Here is a 21,496-nt window from a genome sequence, read left to right as displayed (position 1 = left end):
CTGTAACGTTGCTGATCCTAGCTATAGCATGACTATCCAGAATCTGTTCACCTGAGTTATGTTCCTCTTATCCCCACGCATCTAATAATCAGCTCTTGGTCTCCCTCCACCTCTCACGTGACATAGTCTGAGCCAGTGTCTCCATCTTGGAGAGACAATCTGTTGCACTTCTGTTGGACTAATGGAAAGTGAACGTGTACTGGAGCAACAGAGTGTATGGATTTACAAGCGTTTGATTAAATGAGAAAAAAAGAGTTTACTTGAGAGAAAAAACTTAACTTGAGCCGTACGGGGATCAAACCCGCAACCTTGGCGTTATTAGCACCATGCTCCAACCAACTGAGCTAACCGGCCATGAATGACAGAGTTATCCTTTTTCCATGACATGCAGATACACAGAAGAGTCGGTCTCACTATCGCAATTCCTTCATACTTTTCTCCCTCCGTCCCCTGTCTGGATTGCAATAACAAGAGCTGTTGAGTGCTGCACGCCAGCCTCAGTGCCTCTTCTTTCAGTCAATGTCACTGTGTGCTGTGATATCTTTGTAACATTGGTTGTTGCCGGAAGAAAAGGAAAGGATGGATTGGATTTGTATTCTTTCACAACAAAACCCAAAATGCATCGGCTTGCTTGCTCATCAAGTTTACAAGGCCAGCTGCTTTTGAGATATTCTAATTATAGTGGTTATTCGGCGTTGGAGGTAAGAGAGTTGTTTTTAGGTCTGGCCGTTCCTTCTGCTTTAAATTACTCTAGCTCATGTCAACAAAGTAACAACAAAACATAGCCAACGGTTTGTTGCTCAAGCCTTCCCTACTGCACCTTCCCATGTCTCTCCTGCCGACCACAGTGCAGGAAATTTGAGTTTGCATTTGCGCAAAGAGACGTACAACACAAGAAGGCGCGCTTTCGTGCGCCGGGCACCACCCGGCCTGTGCATTCCTCACTGCCGTGAGATCAGTTTACTCAGCAGAGCATGACGCTGCAATTGGTTAGTAAGGCCTGCCTGATCAGAATAGTATATTTGGGGTCATGTATTTGATTGCATTTTTAAAACAGTAACAGAACTTAACTGCAATGTTTAAATAGGTCTAGACATATTTAAACAGTGTCAATTTGATAGAAGAATTCTGGAAAATTCAGAGGGGAGGCACCAATGTTTTTTTTTCCCTTTGGGTGGATGTGGCATTAAAGAGTTTGAAGACCACTGGTCTAAGTGGACACTAATACACCTGGATCCTCCTGAATTCCTCGCAACAGATGCCAGCAAACCTGGCTGGAGAGCTACTGTGTTGGACTGATCCTGTCGATTCAAGTGGTCTTTCCTAGAGAGTCGGAGGTCATGGAAGTAGATGGAGTTGATGGTAAGCTTCAGGGCTTTGAAGTTTTCCCATCATCATCTGTCTCAGAAAAATGTGCTAGTAAAGACAGAGAATAAGGTAGCGGTCTTTTACATTAACCAGCAGTGAAGCATGCATTCAAAATCCCTCAATGCAATAGCAGAACAATTGGGCTATTGGGCAGAGATCAACCTGTTGCATACGTCGGCAGTACACATCAAGGGCACCGACAATGTGATGGCAGACAGCTGGAGGTTTCCAAATTTGCTGGAGTTGACGTTATCCAGGTCGTTGTTTTGAGAGATATGCCGAGAGTTTGTGAAACCCTTTCTGGATCTCTTTTCAAACAAGGACAATGCTCATCTTTGTCGATTCTGATCCAGGTTTCCGGAACAAGGAGCCTAGGTAGTGGACGTATTGGTGATAAAGTGGCTGAGAAGTCTCCTTTATACATTCCCCCCCTTTTTATTGATCCAGATGGTTCTCTTCAAGTCTCAGCAGGGGGGAGGGAACTTGATTCTTGTTGGCCCTGATTGGCCAGAGATGTCATGGTTTCCTCTTCTGAACCCTTGGCTCTTCTACCTCCTTGGGTACTGCTCAAGTGTGTCTCTTCTCAGAACGTCGTCCCTGACCTTCTTGCTCCAACTCACTCTATCGCTTTGGAGGTTGAGAAGTCTGGACTGCTAGCAAAGGGTCTTTCCTCTTCCTTAGTGGAGTTAATTCAGCACTCCAGCAGGCCTTCTACTTCGAAGTCTTACTCAAAGAACTGGAAGTCCTTTCAGACGTGATGTTCTGCTCATGATCTTTTGGCACCTACCTGTAGTTTGTCTGCTATTTTGCATTTTCTTCTGAATGGGTTTCACTTGAATCTCTTTCCACTCTGGAAGCTCATTGGTTTGAGATAAAGGCTTTTAGGGACTTTTCTGAACTTTCATCGATGTTACACTCTTTGGTGTCTAGACTGTTATGATCTTTTGTCAATGGTAAGAACAATGAAAAATCCCTTTTCTCCAACTCAGAATCTTCCTACTCTTTTATAGGCTTTGCAATGTTATCTCTTTGAAGGTCTGGATACTGTACAATTAAAGATTGTCTCCTATAAAGTTATTTTCCTATTTGCTATCGCCTTGCTGAGAACAATTGGGGAGCTGGGAGCCTTAAAATGCTGTCCTCTCTTCATTTGATACTTTGGAAGATGGGGTAACTTTAAGGCCTAGCCCTACCTTTGCTGCAAAGGTTAAGTCTATTTTTGATAGATCTTAGGAAATAATTCTTCCTTCTTTCATTCCCTCTCCTTCCTCTCCGGAGGAACATTTGTTGAATACACTTGATGTTTAAAGCGCTCTTTTCATTTATGTCACCAGGCCTCTGCAGTTCAGGAAAACCGACTCCTTGTTTGTGACTTTTGGACAGCCTGGAAAAGACAAGAAGGTGACTTTTATGACTCTGAGTAGGTGGATTAAGTTGTCAATTTTTCTGGCTTTGCAAGGCTTTTTAGAAAATCTTCCAGGTCAGGGATGGTCTACGAGAGGAATGGCCACCTCCTGGGTTCAATTCCAGTGAGTAACAATCTAGGAAATTCCTAGGGTGGTTACTTGGGCCTCAGGGCATACATTTGTCAAGCATTATCGCTTAATACATTTTCTGTTTTGCATTTGAGTACCAATGTTTTGAACTCTGCATTACCCTAAGTCCATCTTGTCCTTGTCACAAACATTACATCCTGCCCACCTTCCCATCAGTCCTTTGGCAAGGGCTTGGCACCCAGGTTGGGTGCATGGCGCTAGCATTTAAGAATCCTCCTGTTCTTTCTTCCTCTTGGAGGGTGACATCACTTTACTTTGCAATGACTGTCACAAGGACGCAATGGACTAAGGCTAATGAAGATTACCAATAAGTAACCAACGCATCACCACTCTTTCTGAATGTGCGTGGCTCATTCTGCAGGACTTGTTCTTTGTATGATTCCTGGATTTTCAGAAGCCCTTTGATGTCAGCACCCCCACACAGAAAATTGTTTCAGCACCACTGGACAAGGGTCAGTTGTCATGCTCATCTGCGGCGTAAATTTGCATTGAAGTAGTCTAACTCCCCAGGTCCTGTCTTTTGCTCACTTTGCCTTTGTGAGTTTTCTCTCAATCACTGTTGATTTCCTTTGATCTTTCTTTCTTCTTTCAATTCACCTTCGCCTTCAGTGTATCTTTCGGCCCTGTTAAGAGACACGCCCCCTTGTAGCCACTTCTATACTTCTGTCACCTAATTATTTTCCTATCCTTTCCCCTGTAACGTTGCTGATCCTAGCTATAGCATGACTATCCAGAATCTGTTCACCTGAGTTATGTTCCTCTTATCCCCACGCATCTAATAATCAGCTCTTGGTCTCCCTCCACCTCTCACGTGACATAGTCTGAGCCAGTGTCTCCATATTGGAGAGACAATCTCTTGCACTTCTGTTGTTCTACTGGCGCTGCCGGCTTGAGCTTTGGTCAGAAGTGGCAAAAGAAGGACTAATGGAAAGTGAACGTGTACTGGAGCAACAGAGTGTATGGATTTACAAGCGTTTGATTAAATGAGAAAAAAAGAGTTTACTTGAGAGAAAAAACTTAACTTGGTTTGTACGGGGATCGAACCCACGACCTTGGCGGTATTAGTAACACGCTCTAACCAACTGAGCTAACCGGCCATGAATGAGAGAGTTATCCTTTATCCATGACATGCAGATACACAGAAGAGTCGGTCTCACTATCGCAATTCCTTTATACTTTTCTCCTTCCGTCCCCTGTCTGGATTGCAATAACAAGAGCTGTTGAGTGCTGCACGCCAGCCTCAGCGCCTCTTCTTTCAGTCAATGTCACTGTGTGCTGTGATATCTTTGTAACATTGGTTGTTGCCGGAAGAAAAGGAAAGGATGGATAGGATTTGTATTCTTTTACAACGAAACCCAAAATGCATCGGCTTGCTTGCTCATTAAGTTTACAAGCCAGCTGCTTTTGAGATATTCTAATTATAGTGGTTATTCGGCGTTGGAGGTAAGAGAGTTGTTTTTAGGTCTGGCCGTTCCTTCTGCTTTAAATTACTCTAGCTCATGTCAACAAAGTAACAACAAAACATAGACAACGGTTTGTTGCTCAAGCCTTCCCTACTGCACCTTCCCATGTCTCTCCTGCCGACCACAGTGCAGGAAATTTGAGTTTGCATTTGCGCAAAGAGACGTACAACACAAGAAGGCGCGCTTTCGTGCGCCGGGCACCACCCGGCCTGTGCATTCCTCACTGCCGTGAGATCAGTTTACTCAGCAGAGCATGACGCTACAATTGGTTAGTAAGGCCTGCCTGACCAGAATAGTATATTTGGGGTCATGTATTTGATTGCATTTTTAAAACAGTAACAGAACTTAACTGCAATGTTTAAATAGGCCTAGACATATTTAAACAGTGTCAATTTGATAGAAGAATTCTGGAAAATTCAGAGGGGAGGCACCAATGTTTTTTTTTCCCTTTGGGTGGATGTGGCATTAAAGAGTTTGAAGACCACTGGTCTAAGTGGACACTAATACACCTGGATCCTCCTGAATTCCTCGCAACAGATGCCAGCAAACCTGGCTGGAGAGCTACTGCGTTGGACTGATCCTGTCGATTCAAGTGGTCTTTCCTAGAGAGTCGGAGGTCATGGAAGTAGATGGAGTTGATGGTAAGCTTCAGGGCTTTGAAGTTTTCCCATCATCATCTGTCTCAGAAAAATGTGCTAGTAAAGACAGAGAATAAGGTAGCGGTCTTTTACATTAAACAGCAGTGAAGCATGCATTCAAAATCCCTCAATGCAATAGCAGAACAATTGGGCTATTGGGCAGAGATCAACCTGTTGCATACGTCGGCAGTACACATCAAGGGCACCGACAATGTGATGGCAGACAGCTGGAGGTTTCCAAATTTGCTGGAGTTGACGTTATCCAGGTCGTTGTTTTGAGAGATATGCCGAGAGTTTGTGAAACCCTTTCTGGATCTCTTTTCAAACAAGGACAATGCTCATCTTTGTCGATTCTGATCCAGGTTTCCGGAACAAGGAGCCTAGGTAGTGGACGTATTGGTGATAAAGTGGCTGAGAAGTCTCCTTTATACATTCCCCCCCTTTTTATTGATCCAGATAGTTCTCTTCAAGTCTCAGCAGAGGGGAGGGAACTTGATTCTTGTTGGCCCTGATTGGCCAGAGATGTCATGGTTTCCTCTTCTGAACCCCTGGCTCTTCTACTTCCTTGGGTACTGCTCAAGTGTGCCTCTTCTCAGAACGTCGTCCCTGACCTTCTTGCTCCAACTCACTCTATCGCTTTGGAGGTTGAGAAGTCTGGACTGCTAGCAAAGGGTCTTTCCTCTTCCTTAGTGGAGTTAATTCAGCATTCCAGCAGGCCTTCTACTTCGAAGTCTTACTCAAAGAACTGGAAGTCCTTTCAGACGTGAAGTTCTGCTCATGATCTTTTGGCACCTACCTGTAGTTTGTCTGCTATTTTGCATTTTCTTCTGAATGGGTTTCACTTGAATCTCTTTTCACTCTGAAAGCTCATTGGTTAGCGATAAAGGCTTTTAGGGACTTTTCTGAACTTTCATCGATGTTACACTCCTTGGTGTCTAGACTGTTATGATCTTTTGCCAATGGTAAGAACAATGAAAAATCCCTTTTCTCCAACTCAGAATCTTCCTACTCTTTTATAGGCTTTGCAATTTTATCTCTTTGAGGATCTGGATACTGTACAATTAAAGATTGTCTCCTATAAAGTTATTTTCCTATTTGCTATCACCTTGCTGAGAACAATTGGGGAGCTGGGAGCCTTAAAATGCTGTCCTCTCTTCATTTGATACTTTGGAAGATGGGGTAACTTTGAGGCCTAGCCCTACCTTTGCTGCAAAGGTTAAGTCTATTTTTGATAGATCTTAGGAAATAATTCTTCCTTCTTTCATTCCCTCTCCTTCCTCTCCGGAGGAACATTTGTTGAATACACTTGATGTTTAAAGAGCTCTTTTCATTTATGTCACCAGGCCTCTGCAGTTCAGGAAAACCGACTCCTTGTTTGTGACTTTTGGACAGCCTGGAAAAGACAAGAAGGTGACTTTTATGACTCTGAGTAGGTGGATTAAGTTGTCAATTTTTCTGGCTTTGCAAGGCTTTTTAGAAAATCTTCCAGATCAGGGATGGTCTACGAGAGGAATGGCCTCCTCCTGGGTTGAATTCCAGTGAGTAACAATCTAGGAAATTCCTAGGGTGGTTACTTGGGCCTGAGGGCATACATTTGTCAAGAATTATCGCTTAATAAATTTTCTGTTTTGCATTTGAGTACCAATGTTTTGATCTCTGCATTACCCTAAGTCCATCTTGTCCTTGTCACAAACATTACATCCTGCCCACCTTCCCATCAGTCCTTTGGCAAGGGCTTGGCACTCAGGTTGGGTGCATGGCGCTAGCATTTAAGAATCCTCCTGTTCTTTCTTCCTCTTTGAGGGTGACATCACTTTACTTTGCAATGACTGTCACAAGGACGCAATGGACTAAGGCTAATGAAGATTACCAATAAGTAACCAACGCATCACCACTCTTTCTGAATGTGCGTGGCTCATTCTGCAGGACTTGTTCTTTGTATGATTCCTGGATTTTAGGAAGCCCTTTGATGGCAGCACCCCCACACAGAAAATTGTTTCAGCACCACTGGACAAGGGTCAGTTGTCATGCTCATCTGCGGCGTAAATTTGCATTGAAGTAGTCTAACTCCCCAGGTCCTGTCTTTTGCTCAATTTGCCTTTGTGAGTTTTCTCTCAATCACTGTTGATTTCCTTTGATCTTTCTTTCTTCTTTCACTTCACCTTCGCCTTCAGTGTATCTTTCGGCCCTGTTAAGAGACACGCCCCCTTGTAGCCACTTCTATACTTCTGTCACCTAATTATTTTCCTATCCTTTCCCCTGTAACGTTGCTGATCCTAGCTATAGCATGACTATCCAGAATCTGTTCACCTGAGTTATGTTCCTCTTATCCCCACGCATCTAATAATCAGCTCTTGGTCTCCCTCCACCTCTCACGTGACATAGTCTGAGCCAGTGTCTCCATCTTGGATAGACAATCTCTTGCACTTCTGTTGTTCTACTGGCGCTGCCGGCTTGAGCTTTGGTCAGAAGTGGCAAAAGAAGGACTAATGGAAAGTGAACGTGTACTGGAGCAACAGAGTGTATGGATTTACAAGCGTTTGATTAAATGAGAAAAAAAGAGTTTACTTGAGAGAAAAAACTTAACTTGGCCCGTACGGGGATCAAACCCGCAACCTTGGCGTTATTAGCACCACGCTCTAACCAACTGAGCTAACCGGCCATGAATGACAGAGTTATCCTTTTTCCATGACATGCAGATACACAGAAGAGTCGGTCTCACTATCGCAATTCCTTCATACTTTTCTCCCTCCGTACCCTGTCTGGATTGCAATAACAAGAGCTGTTGAGTGCTGCACGCCAGCCTCAGTGCCTCTTCTTTCAGTCAATGTCACTGTGTGCTGTGATATCTTTGTAACATTGGTTGTTGCCGGAAGAAAAGGAAAGGATGGATTGGATTTGTATTCTTTTACAACAAAACCCAAAATGCATCGGCTTGCATGCTCATTAAGTTTACAAGGCCAGCTGCTTTTGAGATATTCTAATTATAGTGGTTATTCGGCGTTGGAGGTAAGAGAGTTGTTTTTAGGTCTGTCAGTTCCTTCTGCTTTAAAATACTCTAGCTCATGTCAACAAAGTAACAACAAAACATTGCCAACGGTTTGTTGCTCAAGCCTTCCCTACTGCACCTTCAAATGTCTCTCCTGCCGACCACAGTGCAGGAAATTTGAGTTTTCATTTGCGCAAAGAGACGTACAACACAAGAAGGCGCGCTTTCGTGCGCCGGGCACCACCCGGCCTGTGCATTCCTCACTGCCGTGAGATCAGTTTACTCAGCAGAGCATGACGCTGCAATTGGTTAGTAAGGCCTGCCTGACCAAAATAGTATATTTGGGGTCATGTATTTGATTGCATTTTTAAAACAGTAACAGAACTTAACTGCAATGTTTAAATAGGTCTAGACATATTTAAACAGTGTCAATTTGATAGAAGAATTCTGGAAAATTCAGAGAAGAGGCACCAATGTTTTTTTTTCCCTTTGGGTGGATGTGGCATTAAAGAGTTTGAAGACCACTGGTCTAAGTGGACACTAATACACCTGGGTCCTCCTGAATTCCTCGCAACAGATGCCAGCAAACCTGGCTGGAGAGCTACTGTGTTGGACTGATCCTGTCGATTCAAGTGGTCTTTCCTAGAGAGTCGGAGGTCATGGAAGTAGATGGAGTTGATGGTAAGCTTCAGGGCTTTGAAGTTTTCCCATCATCATCTGTCTCAGAAAAATGTGCTAGTAAAGACAGAGAAAAAGGTAGCGGTCTTTTACATTAACCAGCAGTGAAGCATGCATTCAAAATCCCTCAATGCAAAAGCAGAACAATTGGGCTATTGGGCAGAGATCAACCTGTTGCATACGTCGGCAGTACACATCAAGGGCACCGACAATGTGATGGCAGACAGCTGGAGGTTTCCAAATTTGCTGGAGTTGACGTTATCCAGGTCGTTGTTTTGAGAGATATTCCGAGAGTTTGTGAAACCCTTTCTGGATCTCTTTTCAAACAAGGACAATGCTCATCTTTGTCGATTCTGATCCAGGTTTCCGGAACAAGGAGCCTAGGTAGTGGACGTATTGGTGATAAAGTGGCTGAGAAGTCTCCTTTATACATTCCCCCCCTTTTTATTGATCCAGATGGTTCTCTTCAAGTCTCAGCAGGGGGGAGGGAACTTGATTCTTGTTGGCCCTGATTGGCCAGAGATGTCATGGTTTCCTCTTCTGAACCCCTGGCTCTTCTACCTCCTTGGGTAGTGCTCAAGTGTGTCTCTTCTCAGAACGTCGTCCCTGACCTTCTTGCTCCAACTCACTCTATCGCTTTGGAGGTTGAGAAGTCTGGACTGCTAGCAAAGGGTCTTTCCTCTTCCTTAGTGGAGTTAATTCAGCATTCCAGCAGGCCTTCTACTTCGAAGTCTTACTCAAAGAACTGGAAGTCCTTTCAGACGTGATGTTCTGCTCATGATCTTTTGGCACCTACCTGTAGTTTGTCTGCTATTTTGCATTTTCTTCTGAATGGGTTTCACTTGAATCTCTTTCCACTCTGAAAGCTCATTGGTTTGCGATAAAGGCTTTTAGGGACTTTTCTGAACTTTCATCGATGTTACACTCTTTGGTGTCTAGACTGTTATGATCTTTTGTCAATGGTAAGAACAATGAAAAATCCCTTTGCTCCAACTCAGAATCTTCCTACTCTTTTATAGGCTTTGCAATTTTATCTCTTTGAGGATCTGGATACTGTACAATTAAAGATTGTCTCCTATAAAGTTATTTTCCTATTTGCTATCACCTTGCTGAGAACAATTGGGGAGCTGGGAGCCTTAAAATGCTGTCCTCTCTTCATTTGATACTTTGGAAGATGGGGTAACTTTAAGGCCTAGCCCTTCCTTTGCTGCAAAGGTTAAGTCTATTTTTGATAGATCTTAGGAAATAATTCTTCCTTCTTTCATTCCCTCTCCTTCCTCTCCGGAGGAACATTTGTTGAATACACTTGATGTTTAAAGAGCTCTTTTCATTTATGTCACCAGGCCTCTGCAGTTCAGGAAAACCGACTCCTTGTTTTTGACTTTTGGACAGCCTGGAAAAGACAAGAAGGTGACTTTTCTGACTCTGAGTAGGTGGATTAAGTTGTCAATTTTTCTGGCTTTGCAAGGCTTTTTAGAAAATCTTCCAGGTCAGGGATGGTCTATCCAGTGAGTAACAATCTAGGAAATTCCTAGGGTGGTTACTTGGGCCTCAGGGCATACATTTGTCAAGCATTATCGCTTAATAAATTTTCTGTTTTGCATTTGAGTACCAATGTTTTGAACTCTGCATTACCCTAAGTCCATCTTGTCATTGTCACAAACATTACATCCTGCCCACCTTCCCATCAGTCCTTTGGCAAGGACTTGGCACCCAGGTTGGGTGCATGGCGCTAGCATTTAAGAATCCTCCTGTTCTTTCTTCCTCTTGGAGGGTGACATCACTTTACTTTGTAATGACTGTCACAAGGACGCAATGGACTAAGGCTAATGAAGATTACCAATAAGTAACCAACGCATCACCACTCTTTCTGAATGTGCGTGGCTCATTCTGCAGGACTTGTTCTTTGTATGATTCCTGGATTTTCAGAAGCCCTTTGATGGCAGCACCCCCACACTGAAAATTGTTTCAGCACCACTGGACAAGGGTCAGTTGTCATGCTCATCTGCGGCGTAAATTTGCATTGAAGTAGTCTAACTCCCCAGGTCCTGTCTTTTGCTCAATTTGCCTTTGTGAGTTTTCTCTCAATCACTGTTGATTTCCTTTGATCTTTCTTTCTTCTTTCACTTCACCTTCGCCTTCAGTGTATCTTTCGACCCTGTTAAGAGACACGCCCCCTTGTAGCCACTTCTATACTTCTGTCACCTAATTATTTTCCTATCCTTTCCCCTGTAACGTTGCTGATCCTAGCTATAGCTTGACTATCCAGAATCTGTTCACCTGAGTTATGTTCCTCTTATCCCCACGCATCTAATAATCAGCTCTTGTCTCCCTCCACCTCTCACGTGACATAGTCTGAGCCAGTGTCCCCATCTTGGAGAGACAATCTCTTGCACTTCTGTTGTTCTACTGGCGCTGCCGGCTTGAGCTTTGGTCAGAAGTGGCAAAAGAAGGACTAATGGAAAGTGAACGTGTACTGGAGCAACAGAGTGTATGGATTTACAAGCGTTTGATTAAATGAGAAAAAAAGAGTTTACTTGAGAGAAAAACTTAACTTGTCCCATACGGGGATCGAACCCGCGACCTTGGCGTTATTAGCACCACGCTCTAACCAACCGAGCTAACCGGCCATGAATGACAGAGTTATCCTTTTTCCATGACATGCAGATACACAGAAGAGTCGGTCTCACTATCGCAATTCCTTCATACTTTTCTCCTTCTGTCCCCTGTCTGGATTGCAATAACAAGAGCTGTTGAGTGCTGCACGCCAGCCTCAGCGCCTCTGCTTTCAGTCAATGTCACTGTGTGCTGTGATATCATTGTAACATTGGTTGTTGCCGGAAGAAAAGGAAAGGATGGATAGGATTTGTATTCTTTTACAACAAAACCCAAAATGCATCGGCTTGCTTGCTCATTAAGTTTACAAGGCCAGCTGCTTTTGAGATATTCTAATTATAGTGGTTATTCGGCGTTGGAGGTAAGAGAGTTGTTTTTAGGTCTGGCCGTTCCTTCTGCTTTAAATTACTCTAGCTCATGTCAACAAAGTAACAACAAAACATAGCCAACGGTTTGTTGCTCAAGCCTTCCCCACTGCACCTTCCCATGTCTCTCCTGCCGACCACAGTGCAGGAAATTTGAGTTTGCATTTGCGCAAAGAGACGTACAACACAAGAAGGCGCGCTTTCGTGCGCCGGGCACCACCCGGCCTGTGCATTCCTCACTGCCGTGAGATCAGTTTACTCAGCAGAGCATGACGCTGCAATTGGTTAGTAAGGCCTGCCTGACCAGAATAGTATATTCGGGATCATGTATTTGATTGCATTTTTAAAACAGTAACAGAACTTAACTGCAATGTTTAAATAGGTCTAGACATATTTAAACAGTGTCAATTTGATAGAAGAATTCTGGAAAATTCAGAGGGGAGGCACCAATGTTTTTTTCCCTTTGGGTGGATGTGGCATTAAAGAGTTTGAAGAACACTGGTCTAAGTGGACACTAATACACCTGGATCCTCCTGAATTCCTCGCAACAGATGCCAGCAAACCTGGCTGGAGAGCTACTGTGTTGGACTGATCCTGTCGATTCAAGTGGTCTTTCCTAGAGAGTCGGAGGTCATGGAAGTAGATGGAGTTGATGGTAAGCTTCAGGGCTTTGAAGTTTTCCCATCATCATCTGTCTCAGAAAAATGTGCTAGTAAAGACAGAGAATAAGGTAGCGGTCTTTTACATTAACCAGCAGTGAAGCATGCATTCAAAATCCCTCAATGCAATAGCAGAACAATTGGGCTATTGGGCAGAGATCAACCTGTTGCATACGTCGGCAGTACACATCAAGGGCACCGACAATGTGATGGCAGACAGCTGGAGGTTTCCAAATTTGCTGGAGTTGACGTTATCCAGGTCGTTGTTTTGAGAGATATGCCGAGAGTTTGTGAAACCCTTTCTGGATCTCTTTTCAAACAAGGACAATGCTCATCTTTGTCGATTCTGATCCAGGTTTCCGGAACAAGGAGCCTAGGTAGTGGACGTATTGGTGATAAAGTGGCTGAGAAGTCTCCTTTATACATTCCCCCTCTTTTTATTGATCCAGATGGTTCTCTTCAAGTCTCAGCAGGGGGAGGGAACTTGATTCTTGTTGACCCTGATTGGCCAGAGATGTCATGGTTTCCTCTTCTGAACCCCTGGCTCTTCTACCTCCTTGGGTACTGCTCAAGTGTGTCTCTGCTCAGAACGTCGTCCCTGACCTTCTTGCTCCAACTCACTCTATCGCTTTGGAGGTTGAGAAGTCTGGACTGCTAGCAAAGGGTCTTTCCTCTTCCTTAGTGGAGTTAAGTCAGCACTCCAGCAGGCCTTCTACTTCGAAGTCTTACTCAAAGAACTGGAAGTCCTTTCAGACATGATGTTCTGCTAATGATCTTTTGGCACCTACCTGTAGTTTGTCTGCTATTTTGCATTTTCTTCTGAATGGGTTTCACTTGAATCTCTTTCCACTCTGAAAGCTCATTGGTTTGCGATAAAGGCTTTTAGGGACTTTTCTGAACTTTCATCGATGTTACACTCTTTGGTGTCTAGACTGTTATGATCTTTTGTCAATGGTAAGAACAATGAAAAATCCCTTTTCTCCAACTCAGAATCTTCCAACTCTTTTATAGGCTTTGCAATTTTATCTCTTTGAGGATCTGGATACTGTACAATTAAAGATTGTCTCCTATAAAGTTATTTTCCTATTTGCTATCACCTTGCTGAGAACAATTGGGGAGCTGGGAGCCTTAAAATGCTGTCCTCTCTTCATTTGATACTTTGGAAGATGGGGTAACTTTAAGGCCTAGCCCTACCTTTGCTGCAAAGGTTAAGTCTATTTTTGATAGATCTTAGGAAATAATTCTTCCTTCTTTCATTCCGTCTCCTTCCTCTCCGGAGGAACATTTGGTGAATACACTTGATGTTTAAAGAGCTCTTTTCATTTATGTCACCAGGCCTCTGCAGTTCAGGAAAACCGACTCCTTGTTTGTGACTTTTGGACAGCCTGGAAAAGACAAGAAGGTGACTTTTATGACTCTGAGTAGGTGGATTAAGTTGTCAATTTTTCTGGCTTTGCAAGGCTTTTTAGAAAATCTTCCAGGTCAGGGATGGTCTACGAGAGGAATGGCCACCTCCTGGGTTGAATTCCAGTGAGTAACAATCTAGGAAATTCCTAGGGTGGTTACTTGGGCCTCAATGCATACATTTGTGAAGCATTATCGCTTAATAAATTTTCTGTTTTGCATTTGAGTACCAATGTTTTGAACTCTGCATTACCCTAAATCCATCTTGTCCTTGTCACAAACATTACATCCTGCCCACCTTCCCATCAGTCCTTTGGCAAGGGCTTGGCACCCAGGTTGGGTGCATGGCGCTAGCATTTAAGAATCCTCCTGTTCTTTCTTCCTCTTGGAGGGTGACATCACTTTACTTTGTAATGACTGTCACAAGGACGCAATGGACTAAGGCTAATGAAGATTACCAATAAGTAACCAACGCATCACCACTCTTTCTGAATGTGCGTGGCTCATTCTGCAGGACTTGTTCTTTGTATGATTCCTGGATTTTCAGAAGCCCTTTGATGGCAGCACCCCCACACTGAAAATTGTTTCAGCACCACTGGACAAAGGTCAGTTGTCATGCTCATCTGCGGCATAAATTTGCATTGAAGTAGTCTAACTCCCCAGGTCCTGTCTTTTGCTCAATTTGCCTTTGTGAGTTTTCTCTCAATCACTGTTGATTTCCTTTGATCTTTCTTTCTTCTTTCACTTCACCTTCGCCTTCAGTGTATCTTTCGGCCCTGTTAAGAGACACGCCCCCTTGTAGCCACTTCTATACTTCTGTCACCTAATTATTTTCCTATCCTTTCCCCTGTAACGTTGCTGATCCTAGCTATAGCATGACTATCCAGAATCTGTTCACCTGAGTTATGTTCCTCTTATCCCCACGCATCTAATAATCAGCTCTTGGTCTCCCTCCACCTCTCACGTGACATAGTCTGAGCCAGTGTCTCCATCTTGGAGAGACAATCTCTTGCACTTCTGTTGTTCTACTGGCGCTGCCGGCTTGAGCTTTGGTCAGAAGTGGCAAAAGAAGGACTAATGGAAAGTGAACGTGTACTGGAGCAACAGAGTGTATGGATTTACAAGCGTTTGATTAAATGAGAAAAAAAAAGTTTACTTGAGAAAAAAAACTTAACTTGGCCCGTACGGGGATCGAACCCGCAACCTTGGCGTTATTAGCACCATGCTCTAACCAACTGAGCTAACCAGCCATGAATGACAGAGTTATCCTTTTTCCATGACATGCAGATACACTGAAGAGTCGGTCTCACTATCGCAATTCCTTCATACTTTTCTCCTACCGTCCCCTGTCTGGATTGCAATAACAAGAGCTGTTGAGTGCTGCACGCCAGCCTCAGCGCCTCTTATTTCAGTCAATGTCACTGTGTGCTGTGATATCTTTGTAACATTGGTTGTTGCCGGAAGAAAAGGAAAGGATGGATAGAATTTGTATTCTTTCACAACAAAACCCAAAATGCATCGGCTTGCTTGCTCATTAAGTTTACAAGGCCAGCTGCTTTTGCGATATTCTAATTATAGTGGTTATTCGGCGTTGGAGGTAAGAGAGTTGTTTTTAGGTCTGGACATTCCTTCTGCTTTAAATTACTCTAGCTCATGTCAACAAAGTAACAACAAAACATAGCCTACGGTTTGTTGCTCAAGCCTTCCCTACTGCACCTTCCCATGTCTCTCCTGCCGACCACAGTGCAGGAAATTTGAGTTTGCATTTTCGCAAAGAGACATACAACACAAGAAGGCGCGCTTTCGTGCGCCGGGCACCACCCGGCCTGTGCATTCCTCACTGCCGTGAGATCAGTTTACTCAGCAGAGCATGATGCTGCAATTGGTTAGTAAGGCCTGCCTGACCAGAATAGTATATTTGGGGTCATGTATTTGATTGCATTTTTAAAACAGTAACAGAACTTAACTGCAATGTTTAAATAGGTCTAGACATATTTAAACAGTGTCAAATTGATAGAAGAATTCTGGAAAATTCAGAGGGGAGGCACCAATGTTTTTTTTTCCCTTTGGGTGGATGTGGCATTAAAGAGTTTGAAGACCACTGATCTAAGTGGACACTAATACACCTGGATCCTCCTGAATTCCTCGCAACAGATGCCAGCAAACCTGGCTGGAGAGCTACTGTGTTGGACTGATCCTGTCGATTCAAGTGGTCTTTCCTAGAGAGTCGGAGGTCATGGAAGTAGATGGAGTTGATGGTAAGCTTCAGGGCTTTGAAGTTTTCCCATCATCATCTGTCTCAGAAAAATGTGCTAGTAAAGACAGAGAATAAGGTAGCGGTCTTTTACATTAACCAGCAGTGAAGCATGCATTCAAAATCCCTCAATGCAATAGCAGAACAATTGGGCTATTGGGCAGAGATCAACCTGTTGCATACGTCGGCAGTACACATCAAGGGCACCGACAATGTGATGGCAGACAGCTGGAGGTTTCCAAATTTGCTGGAGTTGACGTTATCCAGGTCGTTGTTTTGAGAGATATGCCGAGAGTTTGTGAAACCCTTTCTGGATCTCTTTTCAAACAAGGACAATGCTCATCTTTGTCGATTCTGATCCAGGTTTCCGGAACAAGGAGCCTAGGTAGTGGACGTATTGGTGATAAAGTGGCTGAGAAGTCTCCTTTATACATTCCCCCTCTTTTTATTGATCCAGATGGTTCTCTTCAAGTCTCAGCAGGGGGGAGGGAACTTGATTCTTGTTGGCCCTGATTGGCCAGAGATGTCATGGTTTCCTCTTCTGAACCCCTGGCTCTTCTACCTCCTTGGGTAGTGCTCAAGTGTGTCTCTTCTCAGAACGTCGTCCCTGACCTTCTTGCTCCAACTCACTCTATCGCTTTGGAGGTTGAGAAGTCTGGACTGCTAGCAAAGGGTCTTTCCTCTTCCTTAGTGGAGTTAATTCAGCATTCCAGCAGGCCTTCTACTTCGAAGTCTTACTCAAAGAACTGGAAGTCCTTTCAGACGTGATGTTCTGCTCATGATCTTTTGGCACCTACCTGTAGTTTGTCTGCTATTTTGCATTTTCTTCTGAATGGGTTTCACTTGAATCTCTTTCCACTCTGAAAGCTCATTGGTTTGCGATAAAGGCTTTTAGGGACTTTTCTGAACTTTCATCGATGTTACACTCTTTGGTGTCTAGACTGTTATGATCTTTTGTCAATGGTAAGAACAATGAAAAATCCCTTTGCTCCAACTCAGAATCTTCCTACTCTTTTATAGGCTTTGCAATTTTATCTCTTTGAGGATCTGGATACTGTACAATTAAAGATTGTCTCCTATAAAGTTATTTTCCTATTTGCTATCACCTTGCTGAGAACAATTGGGGAGCTGGGAGCCTTAAAATGCTGTCCTCTCTTCATTTGATACTTTGGAAGATGGGGTAACTTTAAGGCCTAGCCCTTCCTTTGCTGCAAAGGTTAAGTCTATTTTTGATAGATCTTAGGAAATAATTCTTCCTTCTTTCATTCCCTCTCCTTCCTCTCCGGAGGAACATTTGTTGAATACACTTGATGTTTAAAGAGCTCTTTTCATTTATGTCACCAGGCCTCTGCAGTTCAGGAAAACCGACTCCTTGTTTTTGACTTTTGGACAGCCTGGAAAAGACAAGAAGGTGACTTTTCTGACTCTGAGTAGGTGGATTAAGTTGTCAATTTTTCTGGCTTTGCAAGGCTTTTTAGAAAATCTTCCAGGTCAGGGATGGTCTATCCAGTGAGTAACAATCTAGGAAATTCCTAGGGTGGTTACTTGGGCCTCAGGGCATACATTTGTCAAGCATTATCGCTTAATAAATTTTCTGTTTTGCATTTGAGTACCAATGTTTTGAACTCTGCATTACCCTAAGTCCATCTTGTCATTGTCACAAACATTACATCCTGCCCACCTTCCCATCAGTCCTTTGGCAAGGACTTGGCACCCAGGTTGGGTGCATGGCGCTAGCATTTAAGAATCCTCCTGTTCTTTCTTCCTCTTGGAGGGTGACATCACTTTACTTTGTAATGACTGTCACAAGGACGCAATGGACTAAGGCTAATGAAGATTACCAATAAGTAACCAACGCATCACCACTCTTTCTGAATGTGCGTGGCTCATTCTGCAGGACTTGTTCTTTGTATGATTCCTGGATTTTCAGAAGCCCTTTGATGGCAGCACCCCCACACTGAAAATTGTTTCAGCACCACTGGACAAGGGTCAGTTGTCATGCTCATCTGCGGCGTAAATTTGCATTGAAGTAGTCTAACTCCCCAGGTCCTGTCTTTTGCTCAATTTGCCTTTGTGAGTTTTCTCTCAATCACTGTTGATTTCCTTTGATCTTTCTTTCTTCTTTCACTTCACCTTCGCCTTCAGTGTATCTTTCGGCCCTGTTAAGAGACACGCCCCCTTGTAGCCACTTCTATACTTCTGTCACCTAATTATTTTCCTATCCTTTCCCCTGTAACGTTGCTGATCCTAGCTATAGCTTGACTATCCAGAATCTGTTCACCTGAGTTATGTTCCTCTTATCCCCACGCATCTAATAATCAGCTCTTGTCTCCCTCCACCTCTCACGTGACATAGTCTGAGCCAGTGTCCCCATCTTGGAGAGACAATCTCTTGCACTTCTGTTGTTCTACTGGCGCTGCCGGCTTGAGCTTTGGTCAGAAGTGGCAAAAGAAGGACTAATGGAAAGTGAACGTGTACTGGAGCAACAGAGTGTATGGATTTACAAGCGTTTGATTAAATGAGAAAAAAAGAGTTTACTTGAGAGAAAAACTTAACTTGTCCCATACGGGGATCGAACCCGCGACCTTGGCGTTATTAGCACCACGCTCTAACCAACCGAGCTAACCGGCCATGAATGACAGAGTTATCCTTTTTCCATGACATGCAGATACACAGAAGAGTCGGTCTCACTATCGCAATTCCTTCATACTTTTCTCCTTCTGTCCCCTGTCTGGATTGCAATAACAAGAGCTGTTGAGTGCTGCACGCCAGCCTCAGCGCCTCTGCTTTCAGTCAATGTCACTGTGTGCTGTGATATCATTGTAACATTGGTTGTTGCCGGAAGAAAAGGAAAGGATGGATAGGATTTGTATTCTTTTACAACAAAACCCAAAATGCATCGGCTTGCTTGCTCATTAAGTTTACAAGGCCAGCTGCTTTTGAGATATTCTAATTATAGTGGTTATTCGGCGTTGGAGGTAAGAGAGTTGTTTTTAGGTCTGGCCGTTCCTTCTGCTTTAAATTACTCTAGCTCATGTCAACAAAGTAACAACAAAACATAGCCAACGGTTTGTTGCTCAAGCCTTCCCCACTGCACCTTCCCATGTCTCTCCTGCCGACCACAGTGCAGGAAATTTGAGTTTGCATTTGCGCAAAGAGACGTACAACACAAGAAGGCGCGCTTTCGTGCGCCGGGCACCACCCGGCCTGTGCATTCCTCACTGCCGTGAGATCAGTTTACTCAGCAGAGCATGACGCTGCAATTGGTTAGTAAGGCCTGCCTGACCAGAATAGTATATTCGGGATCATGTATTTGATTGCATTTTTAAAACAGTAACAGAACTTAACTGCAATGTTTAAATAGGTCTAGACATATTTAAACAGTGTCAATTTGATAGAAGAATTCTGGAAAATTCAGAGGGGAGGCACCAATGTTTTTTTCCCTTTGGGTGGATGTGGCATTAAAGAGTTTGAAGAACACTGGTCTAAGTGGACACTAATACACCTGGATCCTCCTGAATTCCTCGCAACAGATGCCAGCAAACCTGGCTGGAGAGCTACTGTGTTGGACTGATCCTGTCGATTCAAGTGGTCTTTCCTAGAGAGTCGGAGGTCATGGAAGTAGATGGAGTTGATGGTAAGCTTCAGGGCTTTGAAGTTTTCCCATCATCATCTGTCTCAGAAAAATGTGCTAGTAAAGACAGAGAATAAGGTAGCGGTCTTTTACATTAACCAGCAGTGAAGCATGCATTCAAAATCCCTCAATGCAATAGCAGAACAATTGGGCTATTGGGCAGAGATCAACCTGTTGCATACGTCGGCAGTACACATCAAGGGCACCGACAATGTGATGGCAGACAGCTGGAGGTTTCCAAATTTGCTGGAGTTGACGTTATCCAGGTCGTTGTTTTGAGAGATATGCCGAGAGTTTGTGAAACCCTTTCTGGATCTCTTTTCAAACAAGGACAATGCTCATCTTTGTCGATTCTGATCCAGGTTTCCGGAACAAGGAGCCTAGGTAGTGGACGTATTGGTGATAAAGTGGCTGAGAAGTCTCCTTTATACATTCCCCCTCTTTTTATTGATCCAGATGGTTCTCTTCAAGTCTCAGCAGGGGGAGGGAACTTGATTCTTGTTGACCCTGATTGGCCAGAGATGTCATGGTTTCCTCTTCTGAACCCCTGGCTCTTCTACCTCCTTGGGTACTGCTCAAGTGTGTCTCTGCTCAGAACGTCGTCCCTGACCTTCTTGCTCCAACTCACTCTATCGCTTTGGAGGTTGAGAAGTCTGGACTGCTAGCAAAGGGTCTTTCCTCTTCCTTAGTGGAGTTAAGTCAGCACTCCAGCAGGCCTTCTACTTCGAAGTCTTACTCAAAGAACTGGAAGTCCTTTCAGACATGATGTTCTGCTAATGATCTTTTGGCACCTACCTGTAGTTTGTCTGCTATTTTGCATTTTCTTCTGAATGGGTTTCACTTGAATCTCTTTCCACTCTGAAAGCTCATTGGTTTGCGATAAAGGCTTTTAGGGACTTTTCTGAACTTTCATCGATGTTACACTCTTTGGTGTCTAGACTGTTATGATCTTTTGTCAATGGTAAGAACAATGAAAAATCCCTTTTCTCCAACTCAGAATCTTCCAACTCTTTTATAGGCTTTGCAATTTTATCTCTTTGAGGATCTGGATACTGTACAATTAAAGATTGTCTCCTATAAAGTTATTTTCCTATTTGCTATCACCTTGCTGAGAACAATTGGGGAGCTGGGAGCCTTAAAATGCTGTCCTCTCTTCATTTGATACTTTGGAAGATGGGGTAACTTTAAGGCCTAGCCCTACCTTTGCTGCAAAGGTTAAGTCTATTTTTGATAGATCTTAGGAAATAATTCTTCCTTCTTTCATTCCGTCTCCTTCCTCTCCGGAGGAACATTTGGTGAATACACTTGATGTTTAAAGAGCTCTTTTCATTTATGTCACCAGGCCTCTGCAGTTCAGGAAAACCGACTCCTTGTTTGTGACTTTTGGACAGCCTGGAAAAGACAAGAAGGTGACTTTTATGACTCTGAGTAGGTGGATTAAGTTGTCAATTTTTCTGGCTTTGCAAGGCTTTTTAGAAAATCTTCCAGGTCAGGGATGGTCTACGAGAGGAATGGCCACCTCCTGGGTTGAATTCCAGTGAGTAACAATCTAGGAAATTCCTAGGGTGGTTACTTGGGCCTCAATGCATACATTTGTGAAGCATTATCGCTTAATAAATTTTCTGTTTTGCATTTGAGTACCAATGTTTTGAACTCTGCATTACCCTAAATCCATCTTGTCCTTGTCACAAACATTACATCCTGCCCACCTTCCCATCAGTCCTTTGGCAAGGGCTTGGCACCCAGGTTGGGTGCATGGCGCTAGCATTTAAGAATCCTCCTGTTCTTTCTTCCTCTTGGAGGGTGACATCACTTTACTTTGTAATGACTGTCACAAGGACGCAATGGACTAAGGCTAATGAAGATTACCAA

The 21,496-nt window shown here is 43.6% G+C and overlaps 2 non-coding genes across 2 annotated transcripts; both read right to left on the bottom strand.

The window, feature by feature from the left end:
* Positions 1 to 7,613: 7,613 nt before the first annotated feature.
* TRNAI-AAU (transfer RNA isoleucine (anticodon AAU)) lies at positions 7,614 to 7,687 on the bottom strand. The gene has a single exon. It is a non-coding gene; the product is annotated as a tRNA-Ile (tRNA).
* Positions 7,688 to 14,912: 7,225 nt separating this feature from the next.
* Positions 14,913 to 14,986, bottom strand: TRNAI-AAU (transfer RNA isoleucine (anticodon AAU)). The gene has a single exon. It is a non-coding gene; the product is annotated as a tRNA-Ile (tRNA).
* Positions 14,987 to 21,496: the final 6,510 nt, after the last annotated feature.

The sequence above is a fragment of the Pleurodeles waltl genome, chromosome 12, assembly GCF_031143425.1.
Source record: "Pleurodeles waltl isolate 20211129_DDA chromosome 12, aPleWal1.hap1.20221129, whole genome shotgun sequence".
In the NCBI taxonomy this organism is placed as follows: domain Eukaryota; kingdom Metazoa; phylum Chordata; class Amphibia; order Caudata; family Salamandridae; genus Pleurodeles; species Pleurodeles waltl.
The sequence above is the reverse complement of the archived record's forward strand: the minus strand, read 5'-3'. Positions and strand labels throughout refer to the sequence as shown.